The sequence below is a fragment of the Odocoileus virginianus genome, chromosome 15 (assembly GCF_023699985.2).
Source record: "Odocoileus virginianus isolate 20LAN1187 ecotype Illinois chromosome 15, Ovbor_1.2, whole genome shotgun sequence".
NCBI lineage: Eukaryota > Metazoa > Chordata > Mammalia > Artiodactyla > Cervidae > Odocoileus > Odocoileus virginianus.
The window spans coordinates 1,271,453-1,287,920 of record NC_069688.1 but is presented as its reverse complement, the minus strand read 5'-3'; the positions used below and the strand labels follow the sequence as shown (position 1 = coordinate 1,287,920).

At 45.9% G+C, this 16,468-nt stretch overlaps 1 protein-coding gene across 13 annotated transcripts in view; it reads right to left on the bottom strand.

Moving 5' to 3' along the window:
* Nucleotides 1-16,468, bottom strand: part of PTK2 (protein tyrosine kinase 2) — a 197,316-nt gene that overhangs the window by 169,796 nt on the left and 11,052 nt on the right. For all 13 annotated transcript variants that reach the window (XR_011491385.1, XM_070476928.1, XM_070476927.1 and 10 more), the window contains exon 2: nt 352-448. The gene's annotated coding sequence lies outside the window, so the exon portion shown is untranslated. The remainder of the gene's footprint in view (nt 1-351; nt 449-16,468) is intronic.

Below are 16,468 nucleotides of genomic sequence, written 5' to 3'. Positions count from 1 at the left end.
GGAGCCCTAGAGGAGTGCGTGGCAACCCATTCCAATAGTCTGCCTGTAGAATCTCATGGACAGAGGAGCCTGGCGGGCTACAGTTCATGGGTTTGCAAAGAGTTGGCCCTATTCTAAACCATGCGATGTTACTGTAGTTGTTAACCATATATACAAAAAGGGATATAAAGTATAAAAGGTACACATATAGGAAGGACTAAATAACTTCTATTTTTCCTCTCACCTTCTCTGCAAAATTCACTACCTCTTGTTTGTTTCCACTGTGTGTCAAAGAAACCCTAAGACAGGGGCAAGAAAAATCAAAACAAACAAAACGCCAAGCCACAACTGTGGCAAGAGAATCGGACTCACAGTTCAGAAGGCCACCGAGATCCCGTGAGGAAGTCACGCGAAGATTTACAAACACTCCTCCTTTCTCTTTCTTCTTTCCATAGCAGTCACAGAGAACCTGACAAGGAAAGACAACATGCATTTATAAAACCACCTCTCCACCACTTTTTCAAAGAGCCACTGTGTTCACTCCTCTCAGAGTCAGTCTCATTACCGACCACACAGGCGGTGCCAGACCTGGGATGAGGGTAAAAACATGCCATCAAGTCCCCGTCTTCAAACCTACATTTCGGTCAAGAAAACACATGTGAAAACCTGGAGACTACTAAAACATATCAACAAGCATACATTAATATGACACAGAGTTAGCTAGTAAGCTCAGGGAAAGATCACCAACAATATATACATCTACTTCACCCTCTCCCACTAAAATTATACTGGAGAGATATTAAAAAAAAAAATTGAAAAACAAAACACAGCTCAGGCAGAACTGACAGGGGAAAAAGAATTCTAGAACCTGTGAGAAAAATTTCTCATATGGAAGATAAAGACCAAAACAAATTTTTTAAAAGGGGGAAAAAAAAACTTGGAGGAAACAGAAACTATGAAAGATTGGAAGCATATTAACTGACTCAGCAGGCCAAGAAACCCAGGTCCTAAGCCAGCAGTGGAAAAACTAAAACCCGATTCCACTTCCACAGGGGTGTCCCGGAAGGCTCAGAACAGGCAGCACCAGTGCAGGCAGGATGGGGCCTGTCGACAGGGGGGCAGCGAGTCCGCTCAAGCTGCAGCCAGAACCTCAGCCCCAGGCGTCCGAGTGCTGCCCCATCCCTGATGGACACTCCCAGAGAAAGCAGAGTGGCTCTGGGCTGAAGACCCCTGCCCAGTGGGACTACACACAGGCGGACTTCATCACTGTACAAACTCAACAGAGGGTCCTCGCGCTCCCCACCCCTCACCCACCCACCCACTCAGCCCCCAGATGTCTGTAGTCAGAATTCTACATGAAAGAAACTAGAGAATATTCTTGGAGAATATAATCAACCCAAGAAGAAAGACCTGAAAATACACTGGGGATCCCCCAACAAACTGTCCACCCATAACACCCTAATGTAAAAGTCAAAAGGCACACCCCATGTCAGACAGAAGGAAGGGATTCTGGAGAGTTGGGAGATAAAGGAAATAACTTGAAACAGAAACTCTACAATCAAAAACCTAGAGATAAGAAGACGCTGCAATCAATAAACAAAAATAGGATGCTCCTGAATATTAAAGAACCTGAACATACAAGTAAAAACTAAAATGAAGGTTAAGTTAAATTCAAGACATCTCCCTGAAAGCAGGATAAAAAATGAAGGAAGAAAGGGAAGGACGGTAGGACAGAAGTATACTGGAGAGAAAGAATAAGAAAATTACGACAGCCAAGACACTTTCGTGGATAACAAGACTTCCAGAAAAAAAGAACAAGGAAACAGAAGGGAGAAAAACACAAGCACAATCACTTGAAAACATTTTCCCAGAACTGAGGAATGAAAGTTACCAGAATGAAGGTCCCCAATGAATAAGCAGAACAGTAGATGAAAAGAAACCCACACTTCATGACATTTTAAAAGAGTTGGACAAATTTTTAAATTCCTACAAGCTTCTAAAGATGGGAGGGGAAAAAGCTACGCTGAATAAGAAATTAGAATAAGCTTCTGAACTGAAAACCAGTAACACGGAGCACAGGAAGCGATGGATCAAAGCGATGCCAACAGAACTCCACACCAGCCACACAGTAATCACCCTCAATCACACTTACTCCCTAACCTCTGCCCCAAGCGTCCTACCGCAGGAGGCCACTGGAGAAGGTCCTCCACCGAAGTGCAAGCGTAACGAAGGAGAAGTAGGAGGCAGTCACGGGAGAACACGAGCCTCAACAAGGATGTGACAGTGGAGGGAGCTTCCAGAACAGGAGCTGTGGGCCAGGAGAGGACAGTCGGAGCAGAGAGGCTCAGGAGGAGGGACCGTGGGAGGCGGCCTGGCCCTGCCCAAGACCCCAATCATCCTTCTCAAGTGATTCACCTCTGGACACGGTGCTAGACCAAGACAAAGAAGTCAATCAAGGAAGACGAAGACAAGGGGCACCCCAAACACAAAATCCAACCCTGAAGAGAAGCCGAAGGGCAAGTGCAAGGAATGACCAGGGCAATACTGCAGGGAAGGCATGAGAACAGCCAGCTGAGAACATGGGAGGAACAGAGACCTCCAGGAAACCGAGCCCAGAAAGAGGATGTGAAGAGTCCATGTGCCTGACCCTGTGGAAGGCTTACTAAAAGGCTACCACAGAGGATGTGGAAATAGCAGCAGGTATAAAGAGAACTAAGAACCCGGGGACTGAGTACTCCAAGGGAGGCAACAATCCCTCGCACTCCCTGTGGTCTGTCCACAGCACTCACCCCGGTCTGTCATCACCCGCTCCTCTCTGCTCCTCACTCACCTGGACACCCTGCGAAAGGCCATCTCTCAGCAATCACCTTCCAGAACCCACCACAACGCTTGCTACAACAGTACACACGAAAGCCAAAGGTGCTTTTCGTTTATTCACATACTGATCATCTACTCAACACACCTGGCATTCTTCCAGAGAAACAGAAGTCAAAGACATAGAAACAGAAGACTCCTGTCCTTCAAGAGTTTAGACTATTTTTATTCCTGAGAAAACAATTATTTATCCTATATCCTCATCTTCCCCCAAAGATGAAAAGTTCACCAGTGGCTCACAGAATTTCAGCAGTCCAGCTACCACTATCAGAGTGGGACCCCAAGACACAGTGGAGCTTTTCTGACACGGGTGCACCGCGTAATATGAAGTGTCGACCTGAAGTCAGGGAACGTGCTTCCCGTACCTTAGGGCCTGAGGCCCTTCTTGATCAAGTCCAGTCTAACTCTCCAGAGTCTAACATCTTTCATTGGTGTCTCAGAAGAATCCGACATTCCGGTGAAGTTAAACTACTTCCAGTGCACATAGCACGCGCCCCTCCCTCACACCTCTTTGCCACTGGCAGTCCCTCCACCGCGTCTTCCTGCCCAGGCCAAACGGGTGCACGTCTGGAGGGGATCACGCCCCTCTCCTGTGCTCCCCCAGCCCCGTGACTCTCCGGAGGGGCCTCTGGAGTCACTGACATGTGCCGGCCCAGCACCAGGAACCGGAGCACACATCAGTCAACAGGAGAGACGCCACAAGAGACACCAAGCACCCTCGTGGTATGGCTTCTGGTTTAACATACGTGTGTGCGCGCACGCACTCATGTGTGTCAGTCACTCAGTTGTATCCGATTTCTCTGTGACCGCATGGGCTATAGCCAGCCAGGCTCCTCTGTCCATGGAACTGTCCAGGCAAGAATAATGGAGTGGGTTGCCATTCCCTTCTCCAGGGGATCTTCCTGACCCAGGCATTGAACCTGGGCCTCCTGCATTGCAGGCATTCTTTACCATCTGAGCTAGAAGGGTTCACCCACGAGGGTGGATATCAAATCCGACCCCACCTGTCGGCCTCTCCCTCCACTCAAACACAAGATTCTAGGAGCAACGACAGCCCCCTTCAACTCTGCAGCCTCAGGACCTACACACTATTAAATAAAGCCAGAGTGAAGTTCTGACTCCAGTTGATTGCAAGAGGTAAAAAAAAAAAACATGTGCTCTTTAGAAGTTCTCTTTTTTTTGTGGCCTCTTTTTTATTCAGTTCAGTTCAGTCCGACTCTGTAACCCCATGAATCACAGCACGCCAGGCCTCCTTGTCCATCACCAACTCCCGGAGTTTATTCAAACTCATGTCCATCGAGTCGGTGATGCCATCCAGCCATCTCATCCTCTGTCGTCCCCTTCTCCTCCTGCCCCCAATCCCTCCCAGCATCAGGGTCTTTTCCAATGCGTCAGCTCTTCACATGAGGTGGCCAATGTATTGGAGTTTCAGCTTCAGCATCAGTCCTTCCAGTGAACACTCAGGACTGATCTCCTTTAGGATGGACTGGTTGGATCTCCTTGCAGCCCAAGGGACTCTCAAGAGTCTTCTCCAACACCACAGTTCAAAAGCATCGATTTTTCAGCGCTCAGCTTTCTTCACAGTCCAACTCTCACATCCATACATGACCATTGGAAAAACCATAGCCTTGACTAGACGGACCTTTGTTGGCAAAGTAATGTCTCTGCTTTTTAATGTGCTGTCTAGGTTGGTCATAACTTTCCTTCCAAGGAGTAAGCATCTTTTAATTTCATGGCTGCAATCACCATCTGCAGTGATTTTGGAGCCCAAAAAAATAAAGTCTGACACTGTCTCCACTGTTTCCCCATCTATTTGCCATGAAGTGATGGGACCAGATGCCATGATCTTAGTTATCTGAATGTTGAGCTTTAAGCCAACTTTTTCACCCTCCTCTTTCACTTTCATCGTGAGGCTTTTTAGTTCCTCTTCACTTTCTGCCATGAGGGTGATGTCCAAACCTGAAAACATCATTCATTAAAATGCAAGTCTCTTGCAACTGTCTTTCTTCTCCTTGCTGTGAAAGGCAAAACATCCCAGTTACTCCCCAGGTCTGGTTTTTGTTCCCCACTGTATACCCCGGCTAATATACACTGTATCAAACACCTAGAGCACTTAATCAATAAACATATACTTGATGCCTGAGTGACAATGCATGAATAAATGAATGGATACACTGACTTCTGCATGCTTTACAACTGCTCTGTGCTTCACTGTAAGGAGCATTCAAGTACAGCAACATCCCATTTTATCAACAGGAGGGCTGCTCACTTGCCAGGTCAGCAGGGGCAACTCAGTGTCTGCTGTGTGCCGGCGCTCCTAATTATCCATGTGCTGATCTATCTTTACTAAGAATACGAAGCTCTGCATCTTAGCAAACATACAAAACTGATAGAATATAAGCATAAAAATTGAACTAGTTCAAAAAGAACAGAAAATCAGACACTTCCCAAGCTGTATAATTAAAATGCATAAATCAAATCTTTTGCTCCAGATAGATAAAGAGAATCTAAACTTGCCTCATTATATAATAAAATATACTACCAGGTCCCTGAAGATGGCTGTAAGGTGGATAAGCTCCACCTTTCTGGCATGAACAGCTGTGTTTTAAGATGGGTATAAACAGACACCCAGGCTACTCTGAACCCCTTTCCCTTTCTAACAATGTGAACTAAAATTTTCCGCCAGTCACACACACTAAACCTGTGTTTCATTAACAGGTAAAATATTTCCTTCTATCACCTTACTCATCTTATTCTCATTTCAATGCACAATCCAACTCGGCCAGCTTTCTGACACCCATCTCTCACTAAGTCTCAAAATCAACCCTGATCATCATACAGTTTCACCCTGTCTCCTGGGCACTTTGCAAGTACCAGCTCCTCACAGTCCTAACTGGTTACTCAGTGTCCCCCTTCTACAAATAAGAAAGCTAAGTCTTAACCAAATTAAATTCTCCAGATCACACAGCAAGCAAGGGAGCAATCAGGGATTCAAGTGTTAGCTAGCTCGAAGGTATTAGTCACTCAGTCGTGTCCGACTCTTTGCAACCCCATGGAACCCACCAGGTTCCTCTGTCCATGGGATTCTCCAGGCAAGAATACAGGAGTGGGTTGCCATTCCCTTCTCCAAGGGATCTTCCTGATCCAGGGATCAAACCTGGGTCTCCTACACTTCAGGCAGATTCTTTACCATTTGAGCCACAAGGGAAGCTCAAAACTAGCTTACCAGCACTCTTAAAATCATGGTGCTATTCTGCTTTCCCAAAGTAACCAGATAATGTTACTGTTAAAACAATGAACAAGATCTGGGCTTTCCAAAGCAACAATGACAGAAAAATTCTTCCTAAAGCTCAGTAACATTCAACACAACACACTGACAAATTCTAGTTGGCTTGAATTGAGCATATAGGCTGAACCCCTGGACAAGAATTGGTCTTTTTGATGCTAACTGTTAAATAAGGCCCAAATCCACGATTTCTTAACCCACAACACTGCAATAATGTAAGTTAACTGTGAAGGTCTCCAATGTCCAAAATACACAACCTTTTCATGTACAATGCCCTTCCTCTAAGCTCAGTCTACCAACAGTTTCGTACTTAGGCAAGCTGAAACCTGTATTCTTAAAAAAAAAAAAGGTCAGAAGTAACTTTCTAAAAAACCAAAAATATATAAAGAATGTGAATATATTATGAAAATCATCTGGGCAAACAAAAGCTTCTTTATGCTTCAAACTAATTTTCTAGCCAAAAATACTCTAATACTGCGCAGTGGCACTGCTCACGGGTGGGCATGCTGCGTCTCGGGCATCTGCGCCAGGGCTGGACACAGGGTTTGCCATCCATCTGTACTAAGCACTGACTAAGTGAACACAGTAATAGGAAAGAAGAGGGGAAGTTACTAAGTTCTGAAAAACCAGCACTCACAACACCACCACTAAAAGACTGCCCCACTTTCTTCTCAGCACTCAGATGGCCCCTGCTCTCTCTAACCAGTCCACACTAACGCCCCCAAGGCTCTGTCCTTTCTCCTCCTGGCCGAGCTTACCTCCCAGGCGAGCTCAACGGAAGTGCTGTCTCCTGCTAACGGCTCTACAATGTGTGTTTCTAGCTCAGAACTGCTGCCTGGCTGTCGTCCTGGACTGATGCTGTCTCACTCTGCATCCCAGCACCACAGAGAAGCCAGAACTGCTTTCTGCCCCAATTTAGGGCTGGAGAAAACTTGTGCAAGACCGATAAGATAAAGGAGAAAAGTACTCCCAAGAGGCAGCTGTGGGCAGGAGCATAACTGCAGGTTGCTGTGGCGGCCAAGACCTCAGGTACCTTCCAAGGAGAATTTAAGCTGCCCCACAGAGAGACCCCAGGAACCACCTGCTTCAAAGCAGTGAGATCAGCAGCAGCGCCAACTGCCCATATCGCCACTGAGCCCAGAGGAGCCCGGGTACACACCCAGTGTGAGGGCTGCTTCCCCGACCTTCAACCCTGACAGCCCTTCCAACACAAGTGATGGATTCTAATTCCTATGCGGAAAAAGCATCTAGAGTGGCTTCTGCGTTCCTGACCAAACCCTGACAGATATACCAGATCTGGGACCAGCTGCAAGCCTGCTCAGAGAAGCGAAAGATTGCCCAAGGGAACTGCACAAAATGCCCAACAGAGCTCAGGCCTGATCTTCCCTCACAAACCTCCCGTGCACGGTGCTCTCCATTCATGAGAGCCCCTCCTTCCAATGGCCGAGGCCACAAACAGTGGACATCACCCTGACTCTTCCTCCCACACTCCTCACCCAATCTTGTCGGCTTTTCCTGCAAAGCATGCCCAGAAACTGCCCTTATGTCACGGCCACCAGCACCATGCCGACCTGACCTGCGTCATCACTCACCCGCGCAGGAGCATCCACGGAACAGAGGAGCCCTGCACCTGCCCCGGCCACCCCAGCGCTTGTTCTCAACTCAGCAGGTGACTTGGCATCTCAGTCAGACACACCACGTCTCTGCTCACAATCCTAGACGGTCCCTCAGTTTACACCGATGTTTGCACGGCCAAAGAAATGTGTTGAGAAAAAACCTGCTCAGGACTATCAGTAAGAACAGATGCTCAGAGTTGAGGGTGCAGGGAACAGCATCAACAGTCAGTCAGAACAAGGCAAACGACTCTGGGGGGCTCTCCTTGGCTGCTTGTCAACAGATGTTATTCAAGGAGCCGATGGTCCTAAGGAACTGGCTTTCAAGAAAAATGTATGTGGACTACAGGTGAGAAAATTCTCAAAGAACTGGAGAAAACACTCAATGTAGTATTACCTGAAGCAGAATACAAATGCTGAATGAAAATACATGGGAAGCAGGAAAAGGGTTGGCTGGACAAATTTACAAAGATCGTGAAAACGTTAAGATGTTTAAAGCATTTAAACATGGTTATTTAAACTACAGTTATTCACTGGGTTCTTCATCAGCAGGTATTCTGTATAAAGTTTTCTAATCTCTTGCATGTTGCTGAACCAGCAGCATCAATAGCAAAGTTCACTGAAATATTCTGCCTTTCCTTCCACACAGCAGTTTAGCGGTTTGGGGTAGGTTTTGTTGTGACTTGTTGACCTCAGAAGCATGACTGAAATTGCTCTGAAAAAAAACCCTCCATCAACTACTACTATTACTGAACACTGTAGTCAATGAAATTAGCTTTAACTAAACAAACAGCTGTGAAAAGAAGACAAGCGAAAAGCAAAGGAGAAAAGAAAAGATATTCCCATTTGAATGCAGAGTTCCAAAGAACAGCAAGGAGAGATAAGAAAACCTTCCTCAGCGATCAATGCAGAGAAATAGAGGAAAACAACAGAATGGGAAAGACTAGAGACCTCTTCAAGAAAATTAGAGATACCAAGGGAACATTTCATGCAAAGATGGGTTCGATAAAGGACAGAAATGGTATGGACCTAACAGAAGCAGAAGATATAAGAAGAGGTGGCAAGAATACACAGAAGAACTGTACAAAAAAGATCTTCACAACCCAGATAATCACGATGGTGTGATCACTCATCTAGAGCCAGACATCCTGGAATGTGAAGTCAAGTGGGCCTTAGAAAGCATTACTACAAAGCTAGTGGAGGTGATGGAATTCCAGTTGAGCTATTTCAAATTCTGAAAGATGATGCTGTTAAAGTGCTTCACTCAATATGCCAGTAAATTTGGAAAACTCAGCAGTGGCCACAGGACTGGAAAAGGTCAGTTTTCATTCCAATCCCAAAGAAAGGCAATTCCAAAGAATGCTCAAACTACTGCACAATTGCACTCATCTCACATGCTAGTAAAGTAATGCTCAGAATTCTCCAAGCCAGGTTTCAGCAATACAAGAACCATGAACTTTCAGACGTTCAAGCTGGCTTTAGATAAGACAGAAGAACCAGAGATCAAATTGCCAACATCCACTGGATCATCGAAAAAGCAAGAGAGTTGCAGAAAAACATCTATTTCTGCTTTACTGACTATGCCAAAGCCTTTGACTATGTGGATCACAATAAACTGTGGAAAATTCTGAAAGAGATGGGCATACCAGACCATCTGACCTGCCTCTTGAGAAACCTATATGCAGGTCAGGAAGCAACAGTTAGAACTGGACATGGATAAATGGACTGGTTCCAAATAGGAAAAGGAGTATGCCAAGGCTGCATATTGTCACCCTGCTTGTTTAACTTATATGCAGAGTACATCATGAGAAACGCTGGGCTGGAAGAAGCACAAGCTGGAATCAAGATTGCTGGGAGAAATACCAATAACCTCAGATATGCAGATGATACCACCCTTATGGCAGAAAGTGAAGAGGAACTAAAAAAGCCTCATGATGAAAGTGAAAGAGGAGAGTGAAAAAGTTGGCTTAAAGCTCAACATTCAGAAAACTAAGATCATGGCATCTGGTCCCATCACTTCATGGCAAATAGATGGGGAAACAGTGGAAACAGTGTCAGACTTTATTTTTGGGGGCTCCAAATCACTACAGATGGTGATTGCAGCCATGAAATTAAAAGACGTTTACTCCTTGGAAGGAAAGTTATGACCAACCTAGATAACGTATTAAAAAGAAGAGACATTACTTTGCCAACAAAGGTCCGTCTAGTCAAGGCTATGGTTTTTCCAGTGGTCATGTATGGATGTGAGAGTTGGACTGTGAAGAAAGCTGAGCGCTGAAAAATCGATGCTTTTGAACTGTGGTGCTGGAGAAGACTCTTGAGAGTCCCTTGGGCTGCAAGGAGATCCAACCAGTCCATCCTAATGATCAGTCCTGAGTGTTCACTGGAAGGACTGATACTGAAGCTGAAACTCCAATACATTGGCCATCTCATGTGAAGAGCTGACACATTGGAAAAGACCCTGATGCTGGGAGGGATTGGGGGCAGGAGGAGAAGGGGACGACAGAGGATGAGATGGCTGGATGGCATCACCGACTCGATGGACATGAGTTTGAATAAACTCCGGGAGTTGGTGATGGACAAGGAGGCCTGGCGTGCTGCAATTCATGGGGCTGCAAAGAGTCAGACACGACTGAGCGACTGAACTGAACTGAAAGACTGGCTACGGGCTTCCAAGGTGGTGCTAGTGGTAAAGAACTCACCTGCTAATGCAGGAAACATAAGAGACATGTTATGTCTGCGTCAGGAAGATCCCCTGGAGGGCACGGCAATACACTCCAGTATTCTTGCCTGGAAAATCCCATGCACAGAGAAGCCTAGCGGGCTACGGGCCATGAAGTCACAGAGTTGGACACAACTGAAGCTACTTAGCATGCACAAAAGACTTGATAATATTTCTTAATGAACCCAACTTAAAATTCCAAGGCTGCTTATATGAGGCCCTTCTACTGCAGTAAAGTCATTTCAATGACAGCCAACGCCTGAATCACAAGGAACACCACGCTTCTTTACACACTCCCCAAGCTACCAAAAGTTATGAGAAGTGAGATTTCCATTCCCACACAAATTCACAGCAGATATATCTTCTAAGTTTAAGCTACAGTTCCAGCAGCATTTTTTGAACCTTGATGCAAGTATAATGAAAATTTACATATTTCAAAATCCATTTAACTATGCAGTTGAGGTCCCCCCCTCCAACCATCAACTGGAAGTGATTAATCTGCAATACGACAACACGCTAAAAGGAAAATATCAAGAAGAACCTAAGAGAATTCTATAAATGCCTTCCAAGCAATGAATATGTTCAATTAAAATGATATACTCCTGCACGGTATCAGGATCTGAGAGTAGCGATCAGCATAAAGACATTTTCAAAGATGAAATACCTCCTTGGTAGATCAGCATTAGGAAACAAACATGTGTGACTGACTCTGATGACAGGCAGCACTAGCTTTAAAACTCCAATTAAGAAAAGTGTTACCCCCTCCTCCTCCTTCCCCCGAAAGAGAATCCCATTCTCTCATCAGGGGACCGATATCATAAAAAATCATGCTCAGTTATAATCTGGATTTTGTCCAAGAAAAAAATTCTGTGTTCTCTCTTGTTATAGAAGTATTTACATAATATCCTTGATTTTGTCTATTAGTCTGAAAAACCTAAACTACTTCCCATGTGCCCATTCACATAAAAGCTTGACAATCCTGGTTTTAGTCAACCAACATCCCCCACCACCCTGTCTTCTGCACACAGAACAGTTAGGACATATTTCACCCACCCTCAACTTTCTCAGTTGATTTTCTTTTTGATTTAAGTCTATCATTTTACATTTATTCCTGATTTTAATTTTACCTTATTGATTTTAGCACTTCATTACAACCTGCCAAAATATTTTAAAATTCTGATTCTAAAAATGAGCTGTCTCCCAGCATGACTCCTGATCTTTATTCAAGTTCCGAAGGAAAACATTAGGACAGGTGTCAAGTGTGACACACTTCTGGAGACATCTTCACTTAGGGGTAGAAATTCTGATTTTTTTAGTTTTGCAGTAAATTATACTGCATGTGGTTGCAACATATATCATCTCCCCAAAAGCAGTAATTTCTTGAACTCCCTAGTCATGACAGAAATAATTAACTTGTCTAGGGATAATTAGGTTTCACCGAGTCATGGGTGAACTTTGCCCGAGGAAAGGCCCTGGCCACGCACAGCTCCCGGGAAGTCACCTCTGCACCCTGGCACCTCCTGCCTGATGAGGCCGCCCCAGTTTAGCTGGGCCTGAGGTCACACATTCCTAGGAAGAACTACCCTCAATTTTGGTAATGGCAAATCCTACTTAAAAGGGACATGTGCCCACCTCTCACAGGCATGTGACTATGAAGAGAAGCCTAACTGTAAACTTCAGCTCTGCCTACCTTACAATAGAGAGCTGAAAACATTCTGTGCCTGTCAGAGCCCCACACACCTGGTTGGCCTCCTATGCACCAAATGTATGCCTTGCTGTTTGTCTCTGGAAGGGAGGAGAGGCGGGGGAAACATTTTAAATAGCCAGTTGAGATGGCTCCATTTAGGTGGGACTGCATGCGTTTGGGGTTTACCTGGCAGTCTGGGATGTATTCCAGGGACAGTAAACCCATGATTCAAATGATCAGCCTCAACCTTTGCAGAGCACCAGACGTATACAATCTATTAAGGAGTGGCTCCCCTGGGTGCTGGGCTCCCTGCTAGCAATCCCACAAGAGCCCTGAAGTTCTCTCCACAGGGAAAAACACAATTCTGCCGACAACTTAATTTCTGGGCCTCAGGACCCAGGAAAGAATGTTTCCTCCTTAAAGCAACCATGGTTGCTTGTATTTCAGAGCAAACAGGGCTTCAGGAGCGGGTCACCTCAGAGGAGTTAGCTGGGACCCTCTCACTGCCAGGCCACATCATGTGCCTGGTCGGGACCCAGAGACTAACTCAGAAAACGGCTTCAAATCACCCCTTTCTCTCCAGCTCCTCGGCTGCACCCTGGATCGAGACTTTCCTCATTTATTTGTACAACATCATTATATGATTAAAGGAGCGCAGACTGTGAAACTGAACCCTGCGCTCCGCCGGATCCCTTCCGAGCCACCGGGCAGCCATCTCCTCCCATCCAAGTATTAACCAGGCCCGACCCTGCTTAGCTTCCGAGATCAGACGAGATCGGGCGCATTCAGGGTGGTATGGCTGTAGACGGGCAGCCATTTTCTGAGTGACAGGCGCGTTTTGCTTCCTGCCTCCCCTCCAGAGCACATCTCTGTAGGGCTGCTGCACTCATCCCGTCCCAGCCTCCTCCCGCCCCACACATCTGCTCTGGATCAGAGGCAAGTGCAAACATCCTGCCTACCACACCGAGCTCACCACGCTCCTCCCCAGCCCGTGCTGAGCTCCAGATCCAACAGAACAGCCCCACCACCACCCACCCTGGCCCTCACACCTCCACGCCTCTGCACAGGGCGCTCCTGCTTCCCACTTTCCACTGAACTCCTACAGATCCCTTCAGAACCTGCAGTCAGAACCTGCAGAGGCCACTGCATCTAGCCCACAGCCATGTTTTGTGAGGTCCCCTGTGCTAAAACTGTATTTTTTACCTTTGTAAAGGGCTAAAGAGGAAAATTCAAGAAATATGTGGCAGGCCATCTGTGGCCTGCAAAGCCTGAGGCATCTACCGCCTGGCCTTGAACAGAGAAAGTCCACCAACACCAGAGCCTGACCCGCACTAGGGCCGCATCCTCGGCCCTCGGAGCAAGAGCAGTGACCGTCGCTGACTGACCTGAGCCCACCCCACGCCCCCCCCACCCCCCACCTGCATCGCCAGTGCTGCATGAGGCGCAAGGCAGGGGTTCACAAATGCTAAACAAACAAATGAATTCACTTGACCAGTTCAAGAACAAGCCAGGGAAACATGTAAGTGGGAAAGGCTAGGCCTGTGGTAACCCAGCACCATGTAAGCCTGAAAAAGACCCTGATCCTGGCACTTGACAGTTGCCTACACTTTACAAGGTATGTACACATACCCTCAAAGGCAGAGATTATAAACACTAGACTTTATAGATAAGGGCCACCTGAAAATTGAGACTCTGAGAAACTAAACAACTTGTCAAAAGTCACAAGACAAAAGGCAGAGGGGTAACATTTGAACCCAGGCCTTCTGCTTCCCAGATGAGAGACTCCTGTTAAAAGAGCTGCCTCTCTACACAAACCATAATGCCTAAACCCCTCAAGTGGCAATACCTGAGATGTCAGGGGAGGAATAAAATTTAACTTCTGACCTATTATTTAATTTTGATACTTTTCAAGTCACTGCTACTTCTTGTAAACAAAAATGAAATGAATACCCAAAGCAAGCACTTGGCTAAAAGACCCTGCTATAACCACAAACTAAAATTTTCTTCCTTTTCTTTTTTTCAGTCAGTCTTGAGAAGGTAAAATTAAACAGCTTAATTAACAAATGCCACTGAAAGGAAGCAGCTGCAGGCATAGCAGGAACCCCTTGCCCGTCGGCTAAGCTGAAACAAACTGGCAGTCAAGGCAGTCACCTGTCCTCAAGCTTCCCAGTCCAAGAGCTGATAACATGCATTAACATCTCGACTTCAGGCTGGAAATAAAACAAGTGTTTCCAAAGGCAGAGGTGAGATGTACATAAGTGTCCACAAGTTTGAGAGTTAGGGTCAAGACACAGCCAAACTGAACTAGGAATTGGGGCTTCCCAGGTGTCACCAGTGGGAGACAGGAGACACAGGTTTGATCCCTGGGTGGGGAAGACCCCCCTGGAAGAGGACATGGCAACCACACAAGTGTTGGTGCCTGGAGAATCTCATGGACAGAGGAGCCTGGCGGGCTACAGTCCATGGGGTCGCAGAGTCAGACACGACTGAAGCAACTGAGCGTACACACGGGTCTACTAAAGATAACATTAATTTAAAGACATGGTTCCAGACAGAACACATTTTCTTACTACATTCCCATTTTAGAGATGTCACAACAAGGTATATCAAAGAATACTCATTCGTTTGGAGTTTATCAAACACTAAAATAAATTATGAGTCATCAAAGGAATCTTTATGGAAGTCAGAAAACACAGGGACTTCCCTGGTGGTCCAGTAGCTAGGACTTGGCACTTTCACTGCCAAGGGCCCAGGCTGCATCCTTGGTGGAGGAGCTAACATCCCACAAGCTGTGTGGCATGGCCAAAAAAAAAGAAAAAACACCTAAATATCAAACGTATTTACTGAATGGAACAATACATGCTTTATGAATAAATAATAAAAATATCTCATGTCAAACTGTAACCCTTCAGTAAAGAAATATTCCTTAAGACAAAAAAACTAATAAAGAAAAAGACTGATAAAGTCAACGATGTTAAAATTAAGAACTTTAGTTCCAAGACATCTCTAAAGTAAAAAGATAAACCACAAACTGGAAAAAAGTATTCACAGCTTACAATGACAAAGGATAGTAATCCACACATAGAAAACAGCTACTAGTCAATAAGAAAAACATAAGAAGAAAATCAGGCCAATGACTTCTCTTCATAAGAAAGAGATATAACCAATATATTAAAAGATTATTAACCTAATTAGTACTAAGAGAAATTCAATGTAAAGCCATAAACAGATACTATTACATAACCACCAGAATGGCAAAACTGAAGAAAACAGACAGAATCAACTACAGCACACTGGCAAGAACGCAGAGCAGCCAGGAGTCACTTCCCTGCATCAGTGGGATGCGAGTTGGCAGGGTACCCTGAGAACAATCTGGCAGGAAGCAGGCAAGCTGAAGGCTGGCCAGCCAGAACCGGCATCGCACCCCACGTGGGCAGGCGAGACATCCACGCACGTGGGCAGCAGCAAGGCTGGAAACAATCCAAATGCCCATCAACTGGAGACCAGATTACACAACAGAGAAAGTGAACCAACACTGACCACGTACAGCCCTCCAACAGGTCTCAGCCACAGTGCTGAGCGGAAAGAAGGCCAGTCGCAGACGAACAAATGTAGTGTGATTCCCTAGTAGAGTTCAACACAGACAAAACTAACAAAAAGAAATGATAAGTGCAGCATTCATTCAGTGACCACTGATTTAAATGTTGGGGATACAGTAGTGAACATTTTGCTCTCAGATTTTCTGTCACAGTCAAGTGACAAAGAAAATAAGGTGAGTAGAATAAAAGCGCTATCAGGGCTTGAAGAAGGAGGTGGCAGCTCGGGGGGGCTGAAGGACGATGGCTACACAGGCTTCACAAAGAGGAGGGCCGTGGTAGGGAAGAGGGGGGCTCCGGGCAGAAGGGGGCTCTCCACTGTTGCAGCTGGCCCACAGCTGCCAGGCTGGCTTTCTTCTCTAAACCAGGGTGGCCCCACTGTTTGTTTTTGTACAGCCCATGAGTTAAGAACCGTTTTTAACTGCATATGATTAAATAAATTATTAAAATAATAATAGGGGCTTCCAAGGTAGCTCAGTGGTAAAGAATCTGTCTGCCAATGCAGAAGACTGGGGTTCAATCCCTGATTCAGGAAGATCCCACATACTTCAGAGCAAATAAGCCCGGGAATCACACTACTGAGCCTGAGCCCTAGAGCCTGGGAGTCACACCACTGAGCCTGAGCCCTAGAGCCTGGGAGTCACACCACTGAGCCTGTTCCCTAGAGCCTGGGAGTCACACCACTGAGCCTGTTCCCTAGAGCCCATGAAT